Consider the following 20218-nt stretch of genomic DNA (forward strand, 5'->3'; position numbering starts at 1 on the left):
CGAAGTAATGTTCAATCAAATGGGTCACTCAATGGGTGAACATTACTGTTCGGATCATGAGATACTATGCTTCAACACTTAGCCATTTTCACGACTTGTTCGTAGTAGAGAAGGTCAGCCGATCGAACAGACCGTTCGATCGAGTGACATTCAGCTGAGGAGTAACCTTGAAGCTCCTAGCCAATCGAGTGAGCTAGCCGATCGAGTGAGCTAGTCGATCGAACGAACCGTTTGATCGAACGACTTGAAAAGGTAGGAACACTTCAGTGTTCTCAAATACTGCAACAAAAACTTCGAAAGTTCAAATCCCCTAACACAAACACACCAGAGGAAGAAACAATCCACTCGAATGGTCCAGCCGATCGGGCCTACCGGCCGATCGAACAGGACTGTCCAGCCGACCGGACAGCCCGTTCGATCGAACCTGCCGTTCGATCGACCAGCTCATTCAGTCTACTTTCACTTGTTTACTTTTCCACATTACTTATCATTATGCTATCAAACTATTCAGGCTAATCATACCCTTAGTGCTCCCTTCAATCCACAATCAATCACTGTGAGTATACTCGATCCCTTTTTGATTTTAGCACTTTGGGTGTTACATACGTTACCTATCAAATCACAAACAAGCACAATCTATTTGAACGCTAACCAACTTGCATGTGCTATTTGACTAAATGAATGCTGTTTATTATGTTTACACGTGGAGTGCTATCTACCTGCCTTAGCAACATAGTACTATAGTTTGGACTCAGCACCCGTTCACACGGGGGTTGTTAAGGACAAATACTTGCATGAATTACGGTGGTAATCATGTATTGCGAACCGTCTCGGACGGTCAACCCGCAGTCGTTGGTACCGATGGTCCCATGTCGATAATTACATGCATCGTTTTCCTCTGTGTACGTGCCTGGTTATGCGTAAACTATTCGAACTCTATATGCTATTATCAAACTTGTGTGCTCACCTTTACATTTTATGTATTGACTTTATTTTAACGTATGTGACAGGTAATTAGGATGCTTACTTGCTAGTAAAGCGAGGCAATAATAAAGCTTTAGAGCCCATCTAGCAGTTGTAGGTCGTAGCCTACCTAGGGGTCTCTAGAAGCAAATAAACTATAGCCATGGAGCCGTTGGAGGTGTTCGATCAAGCATCTATGGCATTAGTTGTCTGTAGATCTTGTCCGGACGAGTCTTAATGACTCCGGGCAGTACTTTTGAACATTTGGTTTGTAATAAATTGAATCTGAGTTGTCGAAATAGTACTATTTGTTTGGTTGTGTTCTATGATAACTTGTTTATTTATTTGGGATACGGTATGGGACGTATCATTTAAACTGAATTTGTAATAATAGTTGTTGTGGAAACTTCTGGACAATCTGTTTCGCTCAGTGCCGCGCCCCGATGATTCCGCCATCAGTTGGGGTGTGACACTCATTCTTCGCATTCAGAACAACCGTCATCCCCCCTTTCTTCGGGACGACCTGTGTAGGACTCACCCAAGCTGAATCAGAAATAGGATAGATCAAACCAGACTCTAACAGCTTCATCACCTCCTTCTTCACTAACTCCTGCATGTTCGGATTCAAGCGACGCTGCGGCTGCACTACAGGCTTGTAAACATCCTCCATCAGAATGCGATGCGTGCAAAAAGTAGGGCTGATGCCCTTGATATCAGATAGCCTCCAGGAAATCGCATCACTGTGCTCCCTCAACACCTCAATCAACCTCACTTTCTCCTCCTCTGTCAACTTCGAAGATATGATGACAGGCATGTCCGGCTTCTCTCCTAGAAATGCGTACTCAAGGTGTGATGGAAGAACCTTAAGTTCTAAAGGCGGTGGAATCTCTACAGGAGTACTCTCATCACTAATCGCGTCTAGCTCCAATGGCTCAGTAACACGCAACTCATCACTCTCATCCAACTGCTCCTCCTCTACTTCTTCAACCTCCTCCTCATCATGCTTGTCAACGACTCCCTCGCCTACTAGATCGGCTCCACTGATGTACTCAAGACACGTGTCGACGCAAGATATGAATGAATTGAGAAAGTTGACGGAATGACACAGCCCACTATCATCATCACGACCGCCAGGATGCTGCATCGCTCTATCAATCTCAAATGCGACAATCTCGTCACCCGCATGAAGAGAAATCTTACCGTCAAAGACGTCGATGATCGCCTTTGCGGTTCGAAGGAATGGACGGCCCAGAATAATAGGAACTCTCTCATCGGCCTCCATGTCGAGCACAACGAAATCCACTGGGAACACAAACCTATCAACCTTCACCAACAAATTCTCTACTATCCCACGAGGATACTTGACTGATCGGTCAGCCAAGGACAACGACATGCGCGTGGGTGTAAGCTCTCCTAGACCAAGTCGCTCATACAATGAAAACGGGATCAGATTGATGCTGGCCCCTAAATCGGCTAAGGCGGGAGCAGGGGTAACGGCTCCCCCGAAGAAACATGGAATCGTGAAAGTACCAGGGTCGGTCAGTTTCTCTGGTAGCTTATTCAAGACTACCACGGAACAACCTCCTCTCAACGGAATATTCGAAAGCTCACCGATTCTCTCCTTACGCTTCAAAAGATCTTTGAGAAATTTCGCATATTTAGGCATAGACTGAAGCGCCTCGATGAACGGAAGATTGATTTTCAACTGTGTAAACATCTCGAGGAATTTTCCGTATTCCTGAGCATATTTCTGTTGCCTGGCACGGACGGGGAATGGAAGGCGAGAATAATCAATCACCGGTGCCGGCCGGAACTTCGTCGGCTGCTTCTCCACTTTCTTCTCTACTGGCGACTCCTCGGCGTGTGCGATACTTGCTGGGGCTAGCCTCGTGTGCACCTTGCCTGGAGTCTCCATCTCGATCTCCTCATCGACTTCTTCCTCTTTCTCTTCCTCCACTCTCTCTCTCACAACCTCTCCCAAACTCTTTCCACTGCGGGTCGTAATAGCCTTAGCTGAATGATTCGCGGGATTCGTGACAGTATTTCCTGAAAACTGACCCGGTGGATGCTCCTGCAACTGCTTAGCAAGCCCACCTACTGTTCTCTGAAGATCAAGAAGAGCGGCATGCTGACTCTTGAGCTGGAGTTCGTGATTTTTATTAGTCTGCTCCTGACTTTTAACGAACGCCTGTTTCTGCGTCATCATCTGAGCGAACATCTCCTCCAACCTGCTTAGACTACCCTCAGGAGCCTTTCCACTACCCTGACTCTCCTGAGTCGATCCTCCACTCGCAAACTGCCCACTCGAACCTAACCCACTAAACTGCCCTGAACCAGAACTCGTGTAAATACCGGGCCCTCTACTCTGATACTGACCAGATGGAAATCCAGGAGGATTTCCAGACGAACGATAACCACTCGCATTACCACTACCGCGCCAGCTGGAGTTGGAATTATTGAACGGATTCATGGGACCCCTAGACTGACCGGCTATGTACTCCACCTGCTCAAGAGTAAGGGTAGGACAATCGATAGTATCATGACCTCCTTGACAAACCTCACACCTATCAACTTTCTTCTTTATCTCACTCAACTCCTGCCTCATCTCCTGCCTCAAACTCTCGACTACAGCAGCTACCGATGGATCCAAGCTAACTTGGTTTACCCCTCGACCGGCCGAGGTGGTACGCACAGGAATGGAAGTCCTGCTGGTAGTGCTGTAGTCCATATCAGAGTGGGCAAAGCTCTCAAACAAATCATTGCACTCAGCCACCGTCTTCTTTCCCATAAGCTGACCTCCTGCTGAAGTATCGAAGCGAGCTCTAATCTCAGGAGTAAGACCATTGTAGAATTTCTCGACTAACGCCCAATCAGATAGACCATTCTGAGAACAACGGGATATCAGGGTCTGAAAACGCTCCCAAGCTAAGTGATACGGCTCATCTGGCTCCATACGAAATGAGTGAATCTGGTCACGAAGGCGAGACGCCTTGGCTGGCGGAAAATACTTTGCTAAGAATGCGTCGCGAAGACCTGCCCAAGTAGTGAAGGTGCCAGCTGGTTGGGAATCGAACCAGACGGCTGCGCGTCCAGCGTGTGAGAACGGAAAAACCTGAAGATACCTAGCATCAAGATTGACACCCTCAATGGAGAAGGTGCTGCAGAGACGAGTGATGCGATTGATATGAGCGGGGGCATCCTCGTCGTCACGACCATGGAACTGGCAAGAATTTGTGACGGCGGTCATAATGTAGGATGGAATCTGCCAGGACCGATCGTTCGGGATGTTTGGAAGGGTGATGGGGGAATTCCCACCGGCGAAGCCGGTGGTCGCCTGATCGTAAACTGTCCTACGGGCCATTTGAGCTATGGGCGGTGGACTAGATGGACGGGTGGGTGGCGGAGAATTGTGGGGTGAAGACTTTGGTGTAAAATCGAACGCGGGGGTGAAATGTGAAGACGAAGTAGAGCTAGAAGCACTTACCTCGGACGCGGAAGACGAGAAGGTTGACTTGAGTGTAAACGGAAGCGGCGGCGGTCCCTGCGAGCGCGTATGGGGCATCCACTGCAACAACCGAAAACAACCAAGTAAGAAGACTCTAAAAAAATGACTCAACTAACAATAAAAGACACTAAATTACTTAGACACCTATGACTCAAACAAAATAAACAACTAGCACGTAATATGTCAAGTAAGTCCAAACAAAGTAATTAACGCAATTGCCAAAGAGTCCCCGGCAACGGCGCCAAAAACTTGTTGTGCTGAAAATGGGTTAATTAAAAACAACTAAAATTACCCTAATTCTAGACTCTCTAAGATTTAAATTTATAAAACTAAGACTCGATCTAAACCCTAAACCACACAACCGACAAGTGAACCGATCAATGTAGTAAAGCTAAAGCAAGTCCGAGTATCGAACCCACGAGACTCTACTGATTACGTTACGACTCTATCTAGACTAAGACTGACACGACATAACTAAATTGTTTATTAATTGGGGGGGTTTCTAAATATCCTAAAATTATAATTAAAAATCAACTAAATTAACTAAACGAACTAGACACGAACTCACACGAAGGCTGAACTCAAGGATGATGAAGGAACTACCTAGACAGGAATCCTGATTGCTTTTAATTATGATTATAATTGGAAGTTGTCTGCTATGGAACCGGGATCTTAAAATTCTCACCTTTCGGCAAATCTAAGGACCCCTAACCCTTCTCAATAGCACGCTAAGATCCCCTAAAGGTTGTTAAGTTACCGGTTATTAGACTCCTTTACAAGACATCTAATGGGTTTATAAAAGTATCCTACAAGGCTCACTCCCTTGCGATGTCACACCCCCAAAATCCACCTGCGGAGTATCACCGCTTGGGAGCGTGACTGACCAGGATCAAGCCACCAATCATATAGAACAATGTACATAGTAAAAGTAAATGTCATTTAACCAAACCAATCCATATAAGAGGTGTTCAAAACACAAGTATAAATCCAACGTTTAGCGGAAGCATATGAGTAAAAGCCCAACATAAATAAAGTATGTAATGTCATAATGTTTAGTCAAAGCATTCACGATCCTTGTCCACAACGACCGCGTCTCCCAGCGCAAGCTCCATGCATACCTAACGACCTGCAAGGCATGTAACAGAGAGTCAACAACTAGTTGAGCAAGTTCACAGTAAGTAAGTTCGTTATAGTAAGTTCCTTTCGTAACGTGTGGCTCTACTGGGCCGATAGTATGTTCTATTGGTGGGGGCTTCCCATGTTTGCATATACACTAGACTATTCATAACCATAAGTGTTCTTCTTAACCCGAGAACAGTAGTACGTACAAGCTTTACGTAGGTTTTACGTAAGTGTCCTTCTTTACCCGAGGACAGTGGTACGCGTGGGGTTTACGTAGGTTTTACGTAAGTGTCCTTCCTGACTTCGGAAGACAGTAGCATGTGTGAGTTTACGTAGGTTTTACGTAAGTGTCCTTCCTGACTCCGGAAGACAGTAGTATGTACTTGTTTACGTAGGTTTTATGTAAGTGTCCTGCTTAACCCGAGGACCATGGTAGATAGTCTAGTAACCGTGTAAGTACGAGAAATTGTTCAATTCCATCCTTCCACCCATTCCTAATCCCCGGGAATCCCATGCCTTGGTAAAGAGTGTGAACTCACCTTGGTTTGCTTGGTATGCTAAACTATGTGCTCGCAAACAATCAATCAATCAATCACGGCCTAAGGTAATGCATTTACACACAGTCAGTTCATGTTGGTCAAGTTTCACATACAATCTATGTCACAAAGTGCTTGACAGTTAATCTCATGTATCGTATAAGCAGTTAATCAATTTCATGTCATTCATACTTCACATCAGAGTCTTTCACAGTTTATTCTAATATCTTTATCCAATAATACACTTAACTGAGTTAATAAGCTTAACTGGATTATCATATATGACAGAGTTACATTTTAACAAAGTTACATGCATAACTTAACTCAGTTAACATGCTTGACAGAAACAACATGCCCTCCAGTATTAATAGGCTATACATAATTAACAAACTAATAGTGTTAATCACTTAACAACTTAACACAATACATAAAACTCAGACCACTCATGTTTAAATCCAAAGTTCGGACTATGCATAAACAACACAAAATCGGACCACTCATAACATAGGAAATTCGGACCAATCTAGTATATTATTCAAAAGTCGGATCATTAACCATCAAAGGTCGGACCATTCTTGCTTAATGAAATTCGGACATATCATGTATACAAAAGTCGGATCTTGTATGTGCATATCACAAAGTCGGACAAACATCCCCTTTAAAACTCGGACAAACATCCCCTTAACAAAGTCGGACCATGTCCATTCAACATGAAACTCGGACCCCATCACCTTATGAAGTTCGGACCTTATGCTTATATCATAAATTCGGACCCCCTTAACCTTATAAAATTCGGACCACACTTCTTAATGAAATTCGGACAAGATAACATCACAAAAGTCGGACTAGTTAACATCACATAAAATTCGGACTCCATGTCTTACAAAAAGTTCGGACCTTTTACACTTCACAAAACCCTGACACAATTTGGAGTTATCAATATGCGTGAATTTCAAAACCATTTACAGAACAATGGAACAGTTACATACTACGATCAAAAACCCTAATCTTCATACTTTGGCAATGCTGTAATCAAATCAAAATCAAACAATTCTAGCATATCAGGCATCCTATTGTCAGGCATGTGATTACACAACTAATCATATCCATTTCACAATAATCAGAATTAATCAATAAACACAGAACTATTGTATGTAGAACTAGGGTTTACATGAATCACATAATCAAGGATTAACAACACCAATCAATCATTAAACATTTACCTTAGATTGATTCTAGATGGATTGGAAGATCAAGATTGATGCAAGAGAACTTGTGTAGCCAAGAATGATAGCCAAGAATGATGTGAGAATGACTGTAGTGAGAATGATTTGAAGTGACGTATGATGAAAACTAGTGACAATGATTAGGGTTAAGGGGTTTTATTTTTATTTTCACTACTACCACTAAACACCCCTAAGTATCATTCTTTACACAAAATACCCACTCCACATATAATTTACAGTTTCATCACCAAGTTCATGTACTTGTCAATCATTCATAAAATAACACATAACCTTGCAACAATCACAATACACTTTATCAAATCACAACGTATACAGTTACAACGCAAACAAATTGTGTAAGTAAGCAACTAAACAAACAGTGAACGTGCAATAAATGCGAAAGTGGAAACTCGAAAACTCGAGTTGTCACATTATCCCCAACTTAAAAGAAATTTCGTCCCGAAATTTAGCATGCGGTTACTGAGGAAGCTAGTTGAGTTGTAACGTTTACTAGTTTTCCTGGGGTGTCACATCATCCCTCTGTTGATTTAGAATTTCGTCTCGAAATTCTGTAGTAGCTTCAGCCTCAGTAGTGGTTGCACGGTTTTCGAATAACTGGGGATACTTGAGTTCCATTTGGTCTTCTCGTTCCCAGGTGTACTCTGGCCACGACGGGAGTTCCAACGAACTCGTACAAGAGGTATTCTAGTGTTCTTGAGGACCTTAACATCCCGGTCCGTGATTTCTACTGGTTCCTCGACGAACTGCAACAGCTCGTCGATAGTGAGCTCCTTCAAAGGAACTATGAGGGTCTCATCCGACAAACACTTCTTCCGATTCGACACGTGGAAAACATTGTGAACTGCACCGAGTTCAGCTGGTAGGTTCAGTTTGTAGGCCACCTTGCCTATTTTCTCGATGATTTCGAATGGTCCAACGTACCGCGGATTGAGTTTACCTCGTTTACTAAAACGAAGCACACCCTTCCAGGGTGATACTTTGAGTAGCACTCGATCCCCAACTTGGAACTCGAGCGGTTTCCTGCGCTTATCAGCGTAACTTTTCTGACGGTCGCGAGCTGCCGCCATGCGCTGTCGTATCTGTGCAATTCGTTTAGTAGTATCAACTACAAGTTCTGGACCTGTGATTTGACTATCCCCCACCTCTGCCCAACAGAGAGGTGACCGGCATTTACGTCCGTACAATGCCTCGAATGGAGCGGCTTGGATGCTGGTGTGGTAACTGTTATTGTACGAAAACTCCACTAACGGGAGATGTTTTTCCCAGTTGTTGCCAAAATCGATAACACACGCCCGAAGCATGTCTTCTAGAGTTTGAATCGTGCGCTCAGATGTTACACCCTTATATTTATACTGGAATTAATAGCTAATTTATACCAAAAGATGATAACTTAACATGAGTTTCAAAAATGTTACACTTCTTAGTCTACTAAGGACTAAGGTAGAACGTACTAAGTCGTTTAAGAATTTGTTTACAACCAAAGAACAACAATTTAACAAGTTCAAACATAGCGGAAGCTTCGAAGTGGAGTGTTCGGTTCATCATCAAGTCGCTTGATCGCCATCCATGTGACCTCCTAATTACCTATGAATCAACAAATAAGTCATTAGCTATGACGTTTATAAATGATAAGATTTCAAGGTTTAACATCACTTTGAAACAACAAAAAATATATAAGTTTTCCAGGCTCCACCGTAATTTACGGTGCCACCGTAAATTACGGTGAGTGCTGGAAATTCCTGGATCCACCGTAACACAGTAGAAAACCACCGTAAATCATTGGTCTCTACCGTAATTTACGGTGACACCGTAAATTACGGTAGTACCTGGGAATTCATGTTTTTGTTTGGTTTGAGCATTTCAACCAAAATCCCAACTCTCGGGTTTCAACATTCTGCATTATCAATGTAGTAAAAGTCTGATATTTCTAGTACATCATAATATAACCACTACATACATCAATTTATCATGTTTGGAATGTAGATCATGTTTTACTTGATTATTTGACCCGTTTGGCTTGTCTATGGAATTCCTTCCTTTATGACAACTACCAACGAGTTTAATTCGTTATTCACACAAGTATTCAATTCAACAATGCCTTCGCTTCAATTCAAAAAAAACTAGAAACTTTGATAATCAACTACAATGATCTAATTTCACATAATGTAACGAGTCATGTTACATACCTTGGCGCACGCCCTTCAAACGAGAATCACCACCGGCTTGTCCGCTCGACGTCCCGGTATCTTGTCCTATAGAGTTCATTTACAAGACATGTTTAGAACCCTCTTAGACATCATTTCGCATAATATACCGAAACGTCTTAATTAAGCGTTAAAGCTTCAAATTTCTATTTGTCAGCCTTCTTTGAGGCATTTCTACAAACATCAAGAGGGCAGAATTTCTATATTATTCATATTCATGTTTATGGATTGCTTAGTAGTTAACTTAACTTCAATTAAGCCATCATATATCATGTAAACATCACATCTTTTCTGGAACTATCTTCTAAGGTCGAATTTTACTAGTATAACCACTAAGAACCCTAGAATTCATCATCATCTTGTAAAACCCACAACCCACCTTCAAGGTGTTCATGGAGTTTTCTGAATTTGGTCATGATTTCACATGTAATTGGTTGAGTCTAACCTCTAAACACCAAATAGATTCTAAACTAACCAAATAACACTCATGCAACATCAATTTTCCAGATTTCACAACATCATGAGAAATTCAAGTTAAGGGATTTCACTAATTTTACATACCTTACAATCCTCTTGTGATGAGGATTATGATTCTAGGCTCAATTCTTGATTTTTACTTGGATTAATCCTTCAAGTTGCAAGATTATTGAGATTTTAGGGTTTGGAATTTCTCCTGGTCGCCCCTCTCTCTCTCTGTTCGATCGATGTCCACCCAGGATGGGTGAGTTTTGGTGTTTTGTTCACTAATTAGTATTCAAGTTTCAATTTTGACAAGTTCAGTCCCTTAACTACCATTTCCTCTAAGTTAAGTGTTTTAACCATATTATAAGTTTATTTCAAGACTAATTTTTAACTAGGTTAAGTTCCTAGTTGGTAAATTCTTGTTTATTAATTTCTTTGTATTTTCTAATATGAGGGTTTATATTTTCGGGTGTTACAAGTCCACCCCCCTTAAAAGGGGTTTCGTCCTCGAAACCGAAATTACGTACCAAATAATGTAGGGTGGAGTCGTCGCATTTCTTCCTCGGACTCCCATGTAGTGTCCGACCCTTTTCTGTGCTCCCATTTGACTTTGACTTGGCTTATTATCTTGTTCCTCAAACTTTTCTCCTTACGATCTAAAATCGCAATTGGTTTTACCGCATAGTTGAGGCTGTTATCCACCTCGATGTCATCGTAGTGGATATGAGCAGTTTCGTCGGCCAAACATTTTCGAAGATGTGATACGTGGAATGTGCTATGAATTCCACTCAACTCTTCGGGTAATTCAAGTCGATAAGCCACTTTACCAACCCGTTCAGTGATTCTAAATGGCCCAATAAATCTCGGGCTTAACTTTCCCCTTTTTCTGAATCTAATGATACCCTTCCATGGGGAAACCTTTAGCATGACCATATCGCCAACCTGAAACTCAATTGGCCTTTTTCTTTTATCTGCGTATGCCTTTTGCCGGTCTTGAGCCGCTTTTAAGTGTGCCCGAACTATGTCAATTTTCGCATTTGTAGCTCGGATTATATCGGTTGGTGCTAGCCCCCGCGGACCCACTTCTCCCCAACATACCGGAGTCCGACACTTTCTGCCATATAATAGCTCATACGGGGCCATTTTAATGCTCGCGTGATAGCTATTGTTGTATGCGAATTCGACCAAGGGTAAATGGACATCCCAACTACCCCCAAAGTCAATAATGCAAGCCCGCAGCATATCACCCAATGTTTGTATTGTTCTTTCGCTCTGCCCATCCGTTTGTGGATGGTAAGCAGTGCTAAGAAACAATTTAGTCCCCATCTGTTCTTGGAACTCACGCCAGAATTTCGAAGTAAACCGAGTATCTCTATCTGACACAATGGATATCGGTACCCCATGCCTTGCTATGATTTCATTGGTGTAAACCTCAGACATTTTCTCAGACGTATAAGTCTCACGAATCGGAATAAAGTGAGCACTCTTAGTTAACCTATCCACGACTACCCAAATTGCATCAAAGCCACGACTTGTTTTAGGTAGTTTGGTCAATAGGTCCATCGTAATTTGCTCCCATTTCCAAACCGGGATTTCTAACGGTTGAAGTTTACCATATGGTTTTTGGTGTTCTGCCTTGACTTGTAAGCACGTCAAACACTTCTCCACGTATTTCACCGTGTCCCGCTTCATTCCGGGCCACCAATAGTTTTGCTTCAAGTCATGATACATCTTGGTCGCTCCCGGGTGAATGGAATAACGGGATTTATGAGCTTCATCAAGTAGAAGCTTTTTAACCCCACATGTGTTAGGGATCCAGATTCTATTAAAGCGAGTCTTCAGGCCGTGACTGCCTACCTCTAGGTCCTTAACTTGGCCGATAATTCTTTCCTTTTTCCAGTTTTCCGCCTTTACAGCTTCATCTTGTGCTTCTCGAATTCGTTCTAGCAAGCTTGAAGTCACAACCAGTTGCATTGATCGTACCCGTATTGGGGTATAATCTGTTTTGCGGCTCAGCGCATCGGCCACTACATTAGCCTTTCCTGGGTGATAACGTATTTCACAATCGTAATCCTTCACCGTTTACAGCCACCGCCTTTGTCGCATATTTAACTCCTTCTGATCGAAGAAGTATTTCAAACTCTTGTGGTCGGTGAATATGGTGCACTTTACTCCGTACAAGTAGTGCCTCCATATTTTTAATGCGAACACTACCGCCGCCAACTCGAGATCGTGCGTAGGATATTTCTGTTCGTGTATCTTTAATTGCCTCGAGGCATAGGCTATCACCTTGCCCCGTTGCATCAATACACATCCGAGTCCCGATAGTGAAGCATCCGAATAAACCTCCATGTCTTCAACTCCGTCCGGTAGTGTTAATACCAGAGCTTGAGTTAACTTTTCTTTTAGCGTTTGAAACGCTTTCTCTTGTTCAACACCCCAGATGAATCTTTCTGTCTTTCGGGTCAGCTTGGTTAGTGGTGACGCAATCTTGGAGAAATCTTGAATAAACCTCCTATAGTATCCCGCAAGTCCCAAAAAGCTTCTAATTTCAGAAGGGTTCTTTGGGGAATTCCATTTTCACACCGCCTCAATCTTTGACGGATCCACCAGTACTCCGTCGGCACTTATAATGTGGCCAAGAAATTGTACCTCTCGTAACCAAAAGGCACATTTAGAGAATTTGGCGTATAGCTTCTCTCGTCTAAGGGCTTCTAATACTTCTTGTAGGTGATGTGCGTGTTCAGCTTCACTTTTCGAATATACCAATATATCATCGATAAACACGATGACCGACTTATCCAGCATTGGTTTGCAAACCCGGTTCATGAGGTCCATGAAAGCCGCGGGTGCGTTTGTTAGCCCGAATGACATCACAAGGAATTCGTAATGTCCGTATCTCGTGCGGAAAGCCGTCTTCGGCACATCTTCTTCCTTGACCCTTAACTGATGATACCCCGATCTAAGGTCAATTTTGGAAAACCAGTTCGCACCTTGTAGTTGGTCGAATAAATCGTCTATCCTCGGGAGCGGGTATCGATTCTTTACCGTGAGTTTGTTTAACTCCCGGTAATCGATACACTTGCGCATACTCCCGTCTTTCTTTCTCACGAACAATACCGGTGCGCCCCAAGGAGACACACTCGGCCTTATGAATCCCTTGTCAAGCAGGTCTTGGATTTGGGACATCAATTCTTGCAATTCTGACGGCGCAAGTCGGTACGGGGCTTTTGCTACGGGTTTCGCGCCCGGAATCAATTCGATCCCGAACTCTACTTCCCGTTCGGGCGGTATCCCCGGCAAATCTTCGGAAAAACATCTTCATAATTTCGTACTACCGGTACATCTCCAATCTTTCGTGATTCTCTTTCGGGTTCATTAGCGTATATCATAAATGCTTTGCATCCTTGCTTCATTAACTTGTGTGCTTTCAACATTGAGCATACAATAGGGTTGCCTCCTTTCTCACCATAGATGGTGACGTGTTTCCCACTCGGAGATGTCAGTTTTATCTCTTTACGGAAACACACGACCTTTGCATGGTGTCGAGATAGCCAATCCATCCCAACGACAACTTGAAATTCTCCCATCGACATCGGGATTAGATTTATCAAATATTCTTCATCGTCAATGCTCAGTTTGCAATTTTCACATACATCGCAAACAATAAAACTTTTATTATTACCTATTTCTACTTCTAAGGGCACATGTAATTTAGTTAAAATGAAGGATGTCGAATAAATCCATATGAAACAAAGGATTTATTCGCACCCGTATCAAATAACACACGTGCAGGAATCGAGTTTACAGTAAATATACCTGAGACCACGTCAGGTTCAATCTTTGCTTCTGCGGCGGTTAGTTGAAAAGATCTTGCCTTTGCTTTAGGGGCTTCACCCTTCTGTTCCTGCCCATCCTTCTTTTCAACCAATTCCGGGCATTCAGATTTCTTATGACCCGTTCGATAACAATTGTAACAAACCGTTACCTTCTCCGGGCATGATGTGGCTATATGTCCCGTTTTCTTGCATATAGGACAAGGCCTATCCTTGTAACGACATTCGCCTCTATGGCCCTTCCCGCAAATTTTGCAACTCGGTGACCCGCCTTTCGTATCAGGTTTCCTTGAGCTCTCACTTGTTCGTGCCTTTTTAGTAGGGCTGGGATTTACATCATGTGCTCTCCGTTCACCCTTTTCGATACTCTTTTTTAGCTCAATTTCCCTTTCCCGAGCAGCGTTTATAATCTCGGTAAGGGTCTCGTATTTGGAAGGGGTGATAAACTCCCTATACTCGGCACTCAACATGTTATGATAGTAATATATCTTTTGTTCTTCGTTTGTCACAAGATCGTCACAAAACATCATTTTGTCCATAAACGTTGCCGTGATCTTGTCTATGGTCTCGTTTTTGTGCCTGAGCTGCATGAATTCTTCCTTGATTTTATTCATAACCGCTTTGGGGCTATGATGCTTCAGAAATGGCGTCTTGAATTCATCCCAAGTCATGACCTTAACAGCTTCAATACCGATTTCTCTCTTCTTGTTATCCCACCAATCTTTTGCTTGATTTCTTAGTTGTCCCGTACCATAGGCTACATAGTCCTCTACATCACAATGGGTCCTCTCGAATACCCCTTCGATATCACTTAGCCATCTTTGGCACACTATCGGGTCAACCTCCCCATTGTATATTGGTGGTTTACAGGCCATGAATTCCTTGTATGAACAAGGTTTCCGTCCTCCATGTTTTTCCTTTTCAAGTTTTGAGTCGTCTTCTAATTTCTTGATTCTATCTTCTACCATTGATAGAACTGTGTTTTGAATTCTATCAATGAAGCTTGTCAGACTGTTTTCGATTGCCTTTCCAACCTCTTCGGCAATCACTTCTCTCACTTGTTCGGTGACTCTTGGCACCGCATCATCATTACCTTTATCAGCCATCTCCGTTTCTGAAATGTTTACACAAGTTGTTAAAACATTCCATTTATAACACATGATGTTCTTGTTTGATTCTATCAAGTTCATAACTTGATTTAGTCGTTCTTGCTTTTGATTCAATCAAGTTCACAACTTCATTTGATCGTTCTTGCTGTTGATTCAATCAAGTTCACAACTTGATTTGATCGTTCTTGCTGTTGATTCAATCAAGTTCACAACTTGATTTGATCGTTCTTGCTGTTGATTGAGCTTACTTGCTCTTTTCATGCATATTTGTTCATTTCTCATTCTTTACGTAATATAAGATTTATTAACTGAAATTAGTTCTTACCGGATGGTCGATCAAGCTTGAACCGAACACTTATTGACAACCTGAGGCTCTGATTACCAACTTGTTACACCCTTATATTTATACTGGAATTAATAGCTAATTTATACCAAAAGATGATAACTTAACATGAGTTTCAAAAATGTTACACTTCTTAGTCTACTAAGGACTAAGGTAGAACGTACTAAGTCGTTTAAGAATTTGTTTACAACCAAAGAACAACAATTTAACAAGTTCAAACATAGCGGAAGCTTCGAAGTGGAGTGTTCGGTTCATCATCAAGTCGCTTGATCGCCATCCATGTGACCTCCTAATTACCTATGAATCAACAAATAAGTCATTAGCTATGACGTTTATAAATGATAAGATTTCAAGGTTTAACATCACTTTGAAACAACAAAAAATATATAAGTTTTCCAGGCTCCACCGTAATTTACGGTGCCACCGTAAATTACGGTGAGTGCTGGAAATTCCTGGATCCACCGTAACACAGTAGAAAACCACCGTAAATCATTGGTCTCTACCGTAATTTACGGTGACACCGTAAATTACGGTAGTACCTGGGAATTCATGTTTTTGTTTGGTTTGAGCATTTCAACCAAAATCCCAACTCTCGGGTTTCAACATTCTGCATTATCAATGTAGTAAAAGTCTGATATTTCTAGTACATCATAATATAACCACTACATACATCAATTTATCATGTTTGGAATGTAGATCATGTTTTACTTGATTATTTGACCCGTTTGGCTTGTCTATGGAATTCCTTCCTTTATGACAACTACCAACGAGTTTAATTCGTTATTCACACAAGTATTCAATTCAACAATGCCTTCGCTTCAATTCAAAAAAAAACTAGAAACTTTGATAATCAACTACAATGATCTAATTTCACATAATGTAACGAGTCATGTTACATACCTTGGCGCACGCCCTTCAAACGAGAATCACCACCGGCTTGTCCGCTCGACGTCCCGGTATCTTGTCCTATAGAGTTCATTTACAAGACATGTTTAGAACCCTCTTAGACATCATTTCGCATAATATACCGAAACGTCTTAATTAAGCGTTAAAGCTTCAAATTTCTATTTGTCAGCCTTCTTTGAGGCATTTCTACAAACATCAAGAGGGCAGAATTTCTATATTATTCATATTCATGTTTATGGATTGCTTAGTAGTTAACTTAACTTCAATTAAGCCATCATATATCATGTAAACATCACATCTTTTCTGGAACTATCTTCTAAGGTCGAATTTTACTAGTATAACCACTAAGAACCCTAGAATTCATCATCATCTTGTAAAACCCACAACCCACCTTCAAGGTGTTCATGGAGTTTTCTGAATTTGGTCATGATTTCACATGTAATTGGTTGAGTCTAACCTCTAAACACCAAATAGATTCTAAACTAACCAAATAACACTCATGCAACATCAATTTTCCAGATTTCACAACATCATGAGAAATTCAAGTTAAGGGATTTCACTAATTTTACATACCTTACAATCCTCTTGTGATGAGGATTATGATTCTAGGCTCAATTCTTGATTTTTACTTGGATTAATCCTTCAAGTTGCAAGATTATTGAGATTTTAGGGTTTGGAATTTCTCCTGGTCGCCCCTCTCTCTCTCTGTTCGATCGATGTCCACCCAGGATGGGTGAGTTTTGGTGTTTTGTTCACTAATTAGTATTCAAGTTTCAATTTTGACAAGTTCAGTCCCTTAACTACCATTTCCTCTAAGTTAAGTGTTTTAACCATATTATAAGTTTATTTCAAGACTAAATTTTTAACTAGGTTAAGTTCCTAGTTGGTAAATTCTTGTTTATTAATTTCTTTGTATTTTCTAATATGAGGGTTTATATTTTCGGGTGTTACATCAGACTGCCCATCCGTCTGAGGGTGATAAGCTGTGCTCATGTCTAATCGAGAGCCAAAAGATTTGTGCATTGCTTGCCATAGTTCTGAAGTGAATCGTGCATCCCAATTCGAAATAATAGAGGTTGGCACTCCGTGCCTTAAAACAACTTCATTAAGATATACGTCTGCGAGAGTGGAGAACTTATCCGTTTCCTTAATAGCTAGGAAGTGGGCAGACTTTGTGAGTCGATCTACTATCACTCAAATAGTATCGTTTCCACGCTGGGATATAGGCAGGCCAGTAACGAAATCCACGGAAATTTCCTCCCATTTCCACTAGGGTATCCTTGGTTGCTGAAGTAGGCCTGATGGTTTCTGATATTCAACCTTGATCCTTGCACAGGTCAAACATTTGCTGACGTACGTTGCGATGAGGGCTTTCATGCTTGGCCATTAATACGTAGTTTTAAGATCGTGGTACATCTTATCCGAACCTTGATGTACCGAGTAGCGAGACTTGTGTGCTTCATCCATCACAAGTTCTCGTAAACCGCCATATGGTGGGACCCAAATACGCCCCGTTACATAGTGGGTGCCGTCTTCCTTTTGTTCTAATCGCTGCCTAGAACCGCGTAAGGCTTCAGCCTTGACATTTTCTGGTTTCAATGCTTCTACCTGAGCATCTCGTATCTGAGCAGGAAGACTAGACTGAATAGTAAGCTGCAAGGCTCGTACACGCCTAGGTGTAGTATCTTTCCGACTGAGGGCATCAGCCACAACATTGGCTTTGCCTGGATGGTACTTGATGGCGCATTCGTACTCGTTAAGTAGCTCGACCCATCGTCGTTGCCGCATGTTCAATTCCTTCTGCTTGAAAATATGCTCAAGACTCCTGTGATCGGTGTAGATAGTGCACTTGGTACCGTACAGGTAGTGTCGCCATATCTTAAGTGCAAAAACAACAGCTCCCAGTTCTAAATCGTGCGTCGTGTAATTCCGTTCATGAACTTTGAGTTGGCGCGAAGCATAAGCAATAACTTTATCCCGTTGCATCAATACACAACCAAGCCCCTGCATCGATGCGTCACAATAGACCACAAAATCATCCGTACCCTCTGGCAATGAGAGAATAGGTGCGCTGCAAAGTCTATCCTTTAAGTGCTGAAAAGCGGTTTCCTGGGGATTACCCCAACGATAGGTGACACCCTTCTGTGTCAGTAGAGTAAGCGGCTGAGCGATCTTTGAGAAGTCTTTAATGAATCGTCTGTAGTAACCCGCCAAACCCAAGAATTGGCGTATTTCCGTCGGTGTACGCGGTGCAGGCCAGTTCCTGATCGAATCTAACTTGGATGGATCGACATGAATCCCATCCTTGTTTACCACATGGCCTAGGAAGTGGACTTCACGAAGCCAGAAGTCGCATTTTGGAAACTTGTACAGTTGTTCCTTTCGAAGAAGTTCCAAGATAAGACGCAGGTGCTGCTCGTATTCCTCCTGACTCTTGGAGTAGATCAGAATGTCGTCGATGAAAACAATCACAAACTTGTCTAGATAAGGCTTGCACACCCTGTTCATAAGATCCATGAAAACTGCAGGCGCGTTTGTTAATCCGAATGACATGACTAGAAGCTCGTAGTGGCCGTAGCGAGTTCTGAAAGCTGTCTTGGAGACGTCCTCATCCCGGACTCTCAGCTGATGGTATCCTGACCTTAGATCCATCTTGGAGTAGTAGCTCGACCCTTGCAATTGGCCGAATAAGTCGTCAATACGTGGAAGATGGTAACGGTTCTTCACTGTCACCTTGTTTAGTTCGCAGTAATCTATGCACATCCTGAAGGTACCGTCCTTCTTTTTCACAAATAATACTGGAGCTCCCCAAGGTGAAGAGATAGGTCGGATAAATCCCTTATCCAAGAGTTCGTGTAGCTGCGTTGATAGTTATTCCAATTCTGATGGAGCTAAGCGATATGGTGCGCGAGCTATAGGTGCTGCCCAGGACTATAGGAATGAGGTCGATAGAGAACGTCTGACCAGCGAGGATAAGATTACAACTCTGAATGATGTGTGGCCTCTAGACTTTTACCATTAGCTAACACTACGACATGTTTGGTGTTCAAGGGAGTTGGTGCACGTTTTAACATTTGACTAGCTTTCAAGGACATATAACTGGTATCCACACCCGAATCAAACAAAACAGTAACATAAAAGTCGTCGAGAAGAAACTTACCCATTATTACGTTAGGATCGTTCCTTACGTCACCCTGACCAATCACGTACATGCGGCCCCGGCATTATTGTTTCCATTGTTTCCCCCAAAGCTATCCCCATTGTCGTCCCTGTTTCCATGGTCGTGGTTCTGAGTCTGGTCCTGGTTTATTTGCGGACAATGTCTCTTGTAGTGATCTTTAGCATCACACTGAAAACATCCTTTAAAATTCTGTTGTTGCTGCTGATTCTGTGAAGATTGAGGCGGCCGTTGCTGTTCTTGAGTTACAGGACGTGAGCTTCGACAATCCTTAGCTTCATGACCTATCTTGAGACACCTCTGACAACGACCCTTGTTGCACTGACCGCTGTGGTGCCTATTGCATCTGTTACACTTGGGATGATTTCCTCGATATCCACTCTGCCCACGACTACCAAAAAACTGCTGACTGGGACTCTGGTAGTCATCTATCTTTTGCTGCTGCGCCAGAGGCTGAACCGGAATTAATCCCTTGCTCAGGTTTCCATCCCACTTGCGTTTGTTGTCACTAGAAGCACATGTAGTAGCAGCTTTAACACGTTTCGGTAGTTTGCCTTGTTCTACTGCCTGGTCTGTGAGACGATGAGCAAGCCGAGTGACTTGTTGGATAGTGTCAAGATTAGCTGCGGTCACATGACTCTGAATTTCGGGCACCAGACCCTTGAGATACAGCTCGATGCGTTTGGTGGGAGGGTCTACCATAGTGGGACAAAATGTGGCTAATTCATTTGATCTCTTCGTATAAGCCTCAATTTCAGACCCCGCCATCTGTAAGTTGAGGAACTCTACCTCTAGTTTGTGGATGTC

General features: G+C 42.4%; 2 long non-coding RNA genes across 2 annotated transcripts; both read right to left on the reverse strand.

Moving 5' to 3' along the window:
- Positions 1-8869: 8869 nt before the first annotated feature.
- On the reverse strand, positions 8870-10271 carry LOC110896703. Its single transcript, XR_002568100.2, has 3 exons — positions 10139-10271; positions 9560-9625; positions 8870-8957 (listed from the first exon to the last, which is right to left on the reverse strand). It is a non-coding gene; the product is annotated as an uncharacterized LOC110896703 (long non-coding RNA).
- Positions 10272-15536: 5265 nt separating this feature from the next.
- LOC110896702 lies at positions 15537-16939 on the reverse strand. Its single transcript, XR_002568099.2, has 3 exons — positions 16807-16939; positions 16228-16293; positions 15537-15624 (listed from the first exon to the last, which is right to left on the reverse strand). It is a non-coding gene; the product is annotated as an uncharacterized LOC110896702 (long non-coding RNA).
- Between the last annotated feature and the right edge of the window lie 3279 nt (positions 16940-20218).

Source organism: Helianthus annuus, chromosome 12, assembly GCF_002127325.2.
Source record: "Helianthus annuus cultivar XRQ/B chromosome 12, HanXRQr2.0-SUNRISE, whole genome shotgun sequence".
NCBI classification, from domain to species: Eukaryota; Viridiplantae; Streptophyta; class Magnoliopsida; order Asterales; family Asteraceae; genus Helianthus; species Helianthus annuus.